The sequence below is a fragment of the Dermacentor silvarum genome, chromosome 4 (genome assembly GCF_013339745.2).
Source record: "Dermacentor silvarum isolate Dsil-2018 chromosome 4, BIME_Dsil_1.4, whole genome shotgun sequence".
Classification (NCBI taxonomy): Eukaryota; Metazoa; Arthropoda; class Arachnida; order Ixodida; family Ixodidae; genus Dermacentor; species Dermacentor silvarum.
In genome coordinates, this window is record NC_051157.2 from 107913479 (window position 1) to 107920961 (window position 7483).

General features: G+C 42.1%; 1 long non-coding RNA gene across 1 annotated transcript in view; it reads right to left on the reverse strand.

Annotated features, from left to right (window-relative positions):
- Window positions 1-1878: 1878 nt before the first annotated feature.
- Window positions 1879-7483, reverse strand: part of LOC125945196 (uncharacterized) — a 16408-nt gene continuing 10803 nt past the window's right edge. The window contains exon 4 of the long non-coding RNA XR_007466686.1: window positions 1879-1983. This is a non-coding gene — a long non-coding RNA (uncharacterized LOC125945196). The remainder of the gene's footprint in view (window positions 1984-7483) is intronic.

Below are 7483 nucleotides of genomic sequence, written 5' to 3' on the forward strand. Positions count from 1 at the left end.
ACTGACGTGACTGGGCGACGGCTATTAAAGGAAAAAAAGAGGACTGAGCGCACGTGAGTCATAGGCTTCTCACAAAGCGCCCAAAATGAGCTTACTTATGTTTTCAAGCGGGTACACCACAGTCCCAGTTCTGTTCTCAACTAATTAAATGGTTTGCACATTTCTTCCCATCACTAGCTACACCTTCACTAAGCTTTTACTCAGGGGATAATAATATCAAAGGTGCGAAAATTATTTGCACAATACTCTAAGACAGATGCAAAACACGCCAAGGAGGCTTTCGTGAGCCCTATTATAATTTTTATGGAATTAGTTGCTTGTAGTTGCTCTATATAATTTTTTTCTTCTACTCTAGAATGGCGCGGGCGAATTGCAGAATGCAGTGGTCCTATTGCCGAAAATGACGTGCTACGTGTACATGAAGTCCTTCATCAGGGGAACGGCTTTCATCGAAGGGCGAAAAAAGTTCCGCGTTCGCCGCAGAGGCGTTCGGGAACACCTGTTGAGACTACTGAGAATGATAACTGCTTGAATGAAACATCTCTAATGCCGAAAAAAAATGTGAGCAGCTTGCAGTAGTGGTGCAAGGCTGGAGTAAACAGCGGAGCTAGTTATTGACCTAGCTTCTTCCAAGTTTTACTAGGCTTGGGTAAGTTTTGCTAGGAAAGGCTAAGTGCTGCTAGGCACGGTGTTCCGAATCGGTTCACCGCCGACGCGCAGATTCTCGCAGATTCTCGACGTGCTTCAAGATGAGCGGCTTCTTCTTCGGGTGTCCGTATCTTCTTTGGTCGCCCCATGTCAAGGCCACAGAGTCAATGAGAGTTCTGCCGCCATCGCGGTGGCTCCGAGCTTTTATCACCCGGTAAAGTCACGACGGAGCTCCGCATCCAAACTTGCCGGGCACAGCTAGACAAAGCCCACACAGCCCGCGAACCTTGTTGACGCGCAGTGACGTCACGGTTTTTGGCTCCGCCTACCCGGTGGAGCGAGGAGGTTTTGGCGGGAGCCGGAGTTCTGGTGAGGTCACGTGATCCCTCGGCGAGCGCGCGGTATCGGTGTGGCTAGGCGAAGCATGTGCGCGGTAGCTAGGAAGGGTGGCGTGAAGAGCTTGGCGAAGCGATGGCATGCCTAGCCAAAGCGGGGGAGCCGCTATGTCAGGTGGTTGCTATGCGACGCGAAGTGACGTCATGGCTAGACGGAGCAGGTGCGCGGTCGTAGCAGCTGGCGCGGCCACGACGGAGCGTTGCCGAAGCTAGGCGAAGCGAGGCGCAGCTGTGCCACATTGTTGCTAGGCAACGCGCGGTGACGTCATCGCCAGGCACAGTTTCTGGTCTATGCTACGCGGCGCAACGGAGAGCATAAACAGCTCTGCTGTTAAAAAAGCTAAAGTAATGAACGCCGAGGTGAGCACAATTATCACTCCATCTCCCTAACCCTTACAAGACCACTTTATTGAGAAACATTGCTAGAAGGCTTGGATTTTCGCTAATCAAGAAAAGTAGAAATTGGAGAATGCTAAAGAAAACGAAGGCAAACGCCCCCGCTCAGTGCGCGAGCCAGTGGCGCACCGACGGGCGGGGGCGGGGGGGGGGATTCGGGGGTTGTAACCCCCCCCCCCTGAGGCCGACTTAACCCCCCCTTTTGTTTAACCCCTTTTCTTTCCTCACGCATTTGAGTCTGCAACTAAGATGTAAGACGCGCAACCGTCTGCACACTCGCAAAAAGCGCATTTTTTTGACAATTTCTCGTGAAGAAATCGAAATTAGTGCTGTTTAGATGGTATTGGGAAACTGTCAGGAAAAGGCGTTTTCATAATTCCTTTACGCCTGCATGAAAAGTTTCTTTGTTTAAGTGCACTTTTTAGGGGAAATATGAACTTACCACATCGGCAGTCACAGTAGTCCGAGCGTTGTGAGCAACAAAAGCTAGTGAAATCTTGGCATTGTTTAGACCACGAGAAGAAACATGGTCTATTTCTCGGGGCTGAAAACATGGGGTAACGAAGAACGTTAAGCGTGAAAATTACAACAAAATAATACTTTGTTCTTAAAATATTGTGGCCAGGAGATTGAGAAAATACCATATGCGATATCTCGATCTTCCATAGGTTATGTTCTGTTGTTGCATAATATCACCAGGTAAAGGGGAGAAGCCATCGCCATTTCTTCAACGAAAGCCTTCGCGAAAGATTGGGTTAAATGATGTATGTACAGATATGTAGAGGAGGCGCTCATGTAAATGACACGTGAATGTCAGAATTCGAAACCGACGTCCTTTGTCGAGTATGGCACATAAGGACACAAAGTGGTGCTTAGTTCATGATTAAGTTACGAGCTAGAGCACTTCATGCGTCATCAGCATGCAGTCCTCGTCCTGCCGTCGTAGTCCTAAACGACCCTGGTAACCGAGGGACATAGCAAAGCAGCCCCATCAGAGAAACAGTGTATGTCGCATATAGCCTGTATCACTTGAAATGTCTGAAGGGCCGCTACAGATTGCAAACAAAAAGTGTCTTAGTCAATACGTTGCGTCGCTACGTGATCGCTTCCTTGAATGATGTTCGTATTAACTTCGACAGTCGTCTTATGCTGGGTTGTGCCGGAATACTTCGTCTTCGAGACACTTAAAAAACTCCGGTCAGCATTTCCCCCAGATTATTAAGACAGCGGATCCCAAGTGGTGATCGTGCTCAGGCGAGAGACGGACGACCAGGCGTTCGAATGGAGGTGGCGCAGTGAGTTTGACAATGACTCCGCTTGTCAACAAGGGAAACCGCATTTGCCGGGTTGGGAGTGGTGGCGAAGGACGAATTTCAAGAGCGGCAATAAATGACACAGTCGGATCAAAAGGATGAAGAGTAGAAATATATTGGCATTGCAATGGCGTTGAAGAGATTGGAAGCTATTTAAATGGTGGTTGACTCGCTAGAAAAAAATATCCGAAGACTGTCTTCAGTTGTCTAAAGTATACTTTGTATAGTAGCCATCTGAGGAATTAATAAAACAATTTTTAGGACAGCAAGTTACATTTTTTAAGAGTAGAAGACTTACCTAAAGGCGGAGTCATTTACAATATTTTGTTGCTGTATGAAAATATGTAGATTTATGGCTGGAGTAATAGATGCGGTGCTTGGCACCGCCTTATGCTGGATCATTTTAATGAAAAGAAAAAAAATTTAAACAAGTTATAGTATTCAAAAACATTGGCAGCAAATAAATTCTGGAACAGTTATCCACAAGTTAATTTTTGTGTTAGGACATAGGGGAACCCGCTACTGGCTTTCATTATCTTTCTTTACTATTTTTCAAGTGAGTTGAATATTCAGCTGTAGTCTATTGCACGATTTGTCCCTCTAAATAAATTTACGCTTTAAGTCTCCATTAATCTTAGATAAATGCTTTGGCATTGGCGAGACATGTCAAGAAGAAGTCAGAACGCAGAAAACTATCATCTCAGTGCATTTTTTGTTTGAATGTAATTTTCACAAGTTACGAGGCTTCAATCGTAGTGTTCACAGCCTTCTGTATGTGTTTCTAGCACTAGGTGGGTTCCCTCCGTATTTATGTGAACAAAAAAGCATATTACACGTATATCCCTATTCGACCGCGAAAAAAAAATTACGGCACAACTGATTTCACGATGACTGTCGATCTTAATGCGATTAGAAATCGAGCAATGTAACGGCATAACATATTTCTGAAGTCAGGAGAGAGAAGGGAGGAAGAAAAGGAGGCGAGGTTAACTACTCATGTTTATTCATCATTTGTAGCGGTTATTCTTAGACTTCCGTTGATTCAGCTATATGCGACATGCTCTGGTATCGTCCCACTTGCTGTGGCGCTCGCTTGCCAAGGTCACCCATGAACATGATGGCATCACGACGACTCTGTGACGTCGACTCAGATTTGACGCAGGAATGACGAAGAAGGAATGACGTCGACAGAACGACAAAGATTGTACACGATGACGGGTTGACGACAATGAGATGACGATTCCTAAATGATTACTATAGAATAACGATGACAACGTGACGACCGTGACATGAGAACAACGGGTAGACGACTATTGTATGACGTAAACCGGATGACAAACCCGAAATCGTGATGACGTAACAATAAAGGCATGACGACTACCATATGACGACGGATGCATAATAGCGACTGTGTGAGGATGACGCAGGGAAGAAGATGGCATGTCAAGGGTATGATTAAATACGATAGAACGACAAAGAAGAAATGACGTCGATGGGTCAACGAAGGTGACATCACGGCGATAGCAGGGCGACAATTGTACGAAGCCGACTGTATGACGATGCTGGCGTGACAGCCCCATGATGTTAGTCGGATGTCGAAATTGAAGTGACGACGCAATGACGATGATGGCATGACATACGATGACAATGTGATGGCACAATTACGACCATGTCATGACAATGGTATGAGGGCAATGGAATGATGACGAGTGTCCGACAACAATGGCATGACGACGACTGTACGTCATGCCATTGTTGCCAACGAGGCCAACGTGTTTAAATTTACATTGGCGCCAATTTTATTGGCTCAAACTTTATCACTATATATCGCAAGGCTTTTCCCTCCGCCTCCTGTTACACTGTGCTGTGACGAAGCAAATAAAGCAATCAATTATATGAGGTGGAAAAGTGAGATTAAATGGCTAATGGAGTGTACGAGAGTGTTCACCTATGCCTTCGCTGCATATTATCGCACAGCTGTTGGTAAAGTGCAGTACAATCGTTCATGCCGCGAAAGTATATATGATATTTCTTGATAAAGTCTGTACTATTTAAATAACGATAGGAACTTTCCACTGAAGAAGAAACTAACTTCAAACGAAATAAGGAAGCATTGGATATCCCGAGAACTACATGCTCGTATGATAAAAAGAAAAATATGGTTATACATATAATACTCCTAAAAATGTTAAATTCTTCCAGGTGTACAAAAAATATACAAAAAGTTTACTAGGGACATATGAAACACAAGGTGGCGTTCAAATACCTTTCAAACAAATGTGCTGATGAGCTTTGGGTGAACGTACGGTCTCTGGACGGGAATTTTGTTGAGAATAAGCGTCGCGAGAAAATTATCTTTAATGACCAAGTGCGCACAGGTGAAAAATTCGCAGTTGTATTTAATCTGCATTTTACTAAAAATATTGAATCACCATGTGACTTCCGTAACGCTCCCATTAAGAAATGTTCTTCATCTCTTTTTTGATTTGTGGAGAGAGAGGTTAAACAAACGTTTTCTGAATAATCGAACAGCAACTCATGTGATTTTAATAGTATACAGATTCGCCCTGTTAAATATGCTATAGAATGTATTTCCCCACCCCACGCATATTTGTATTTATTGGCTGCAAAATGCGACATTTCCTTCAGCGATGCAAACTACAAAAGATATTGTGCTTTATAAACAGGGACAAAAATTATGTTGGTAACAATAGCCTAAACAGCATTCTTGTTGTGCTTTCGAAATGTTTGGAAAAATTACACCTAAACAAATACATAAGTTTTTATAGACTCACGCTGTAATTACTGATTCTCTGCATGGATTTAAAAACTACTGATCTAGAGAAATTACTTTGCCTCATAGAGAGAGTACATTTTAGAGAAATTTGAACGTAGAAACTTTGTGTTAGAAATTTTTGTTGATTTCAGAAAAGCGTCGGACTGCATAGCGCACAGTATCCTTCTTAAAAATGAGATGTATGTGGTATTAGAGGGCATGCCTTACAAATGATACAGTTGTATTTATCACATCGAAAACAGTAAGTTCGAAATGACAATTCCAAATAAAAAGTGCTTGATAATAAAACTGGTGTGCAGCATTTTTGGGCCTCTTATTTTTAATCTTTACATTACCGATATGACAAATATTGGTAATAATTCTAGTTTAATAATCTACGCGGATGGTATTAACATAATTTTGTCAATTAAGTTTCGCCATGATTTATCTTTGAGTGGTAATAATTACTTAAAAAAGGTAGAATTGAGGACGAACGCAAATGTACTTTCAATTAATGCGGCTAAAACTAACAGTATAATTTTTTATTCCTAGGAATAAAAATGTGCTGCTCCAATATACCCAATAGACCAGTTTGTTGCAGGTAAACCTTCAGTATTATTCGCTGGTCCATTGAAATTGCAAAGCATATAAAACCACTTTTGGTTTACTTTACACAAAATATGCCATGAAATGAACTATATCAATCATGTTTTACTGAAGGTGTTCAGAGCTGCTGGTAATGTTTCGCGTCATAGATCTATACTACCATTAAAAGTAAAACTGGCAACTTGCCATGGTTTATTTGCGTCTCATTTAAACTACTGCACACTAGTCTGGGCCACAAAGACAAAATGCACTTTGAAAAAATACCAGTTCGGCAAAACAGAGCTCTTCGCGTTATTTATAACTTGCCTAACAGATACATAACTCATCACTTGTTTACTGAACTTGACATTATCGATGTTTTCAATTTACACACTTATAGGCTGTTACGATATTATAAAATTGAGCCAAGAAGACATTTATACACTAATTGAAGGTTGGCTTCTATGCGCCCATGTGATTCACAATTCCCTCATTGTCATAGACAGCAATGAATACTTCCTCAGACACGAAGTAATTATGGACAACACAGAACCTGCCATCAGTTACCGTCACTACTCATTAATAATGTGATAATTGGAGGCACTAACTTCCCAAATATTGCACGTTCGCACCTCCGCGAATTTCTGATTCAGTCATCAATCTCTTCCAACTCGTTGGTGTAACCCACATTCATCTATCTACACCCATTAGTATATTTATCTAGTCTTGTCGCTATTTCAACGGGAATGTCGCAAAATGTATTTAATTTGTGTTTATTTAATATATATATATATATATATATATATATACCATGGTAACGTCGTATATTACTGTTTGTATCACTTTAGTTATGTCACCCCCCAGCCTCCACTGGATGTATACAGGGTTTTCAGAACCTAGTCAAAGGGATAGTCGATTCTACTATCACGCCCTCCATCTCACTGCACAGCTATTTTTGCCTGTTTCTGCCCTTCAATTTTCATTTACATTACTAAAAATTTGCTCTGCTAAACCATTTTCTTTTCTTTGGTCATAATTGTATAGATCCAGAGTCAAAGCCCAGATAAATATCGAGAGGCTTGCGAATGCAATCCAAAATTTCGTAGTGAAACATCGGCTACAAAATGTAGCACGCTTTCCTTTCTAAATGTCTGTCTATAAATAGTTTATTTCTGTTTCAAAAATACTGCGAAGTCATTGGTCAATGCGTTTAAGTAAGGAAGACTACGTTTCTCTTGGCTGGTTGTGGCAAATATCACGCATATACTCTAGCTTATGCGCCTTCCTTCCATGCTCACTGGTGCGGACATATCAACCTGACCATTGAACCCGACAGAGTACGAGTAGCGCTGCTCAGGAGAAACGACAGT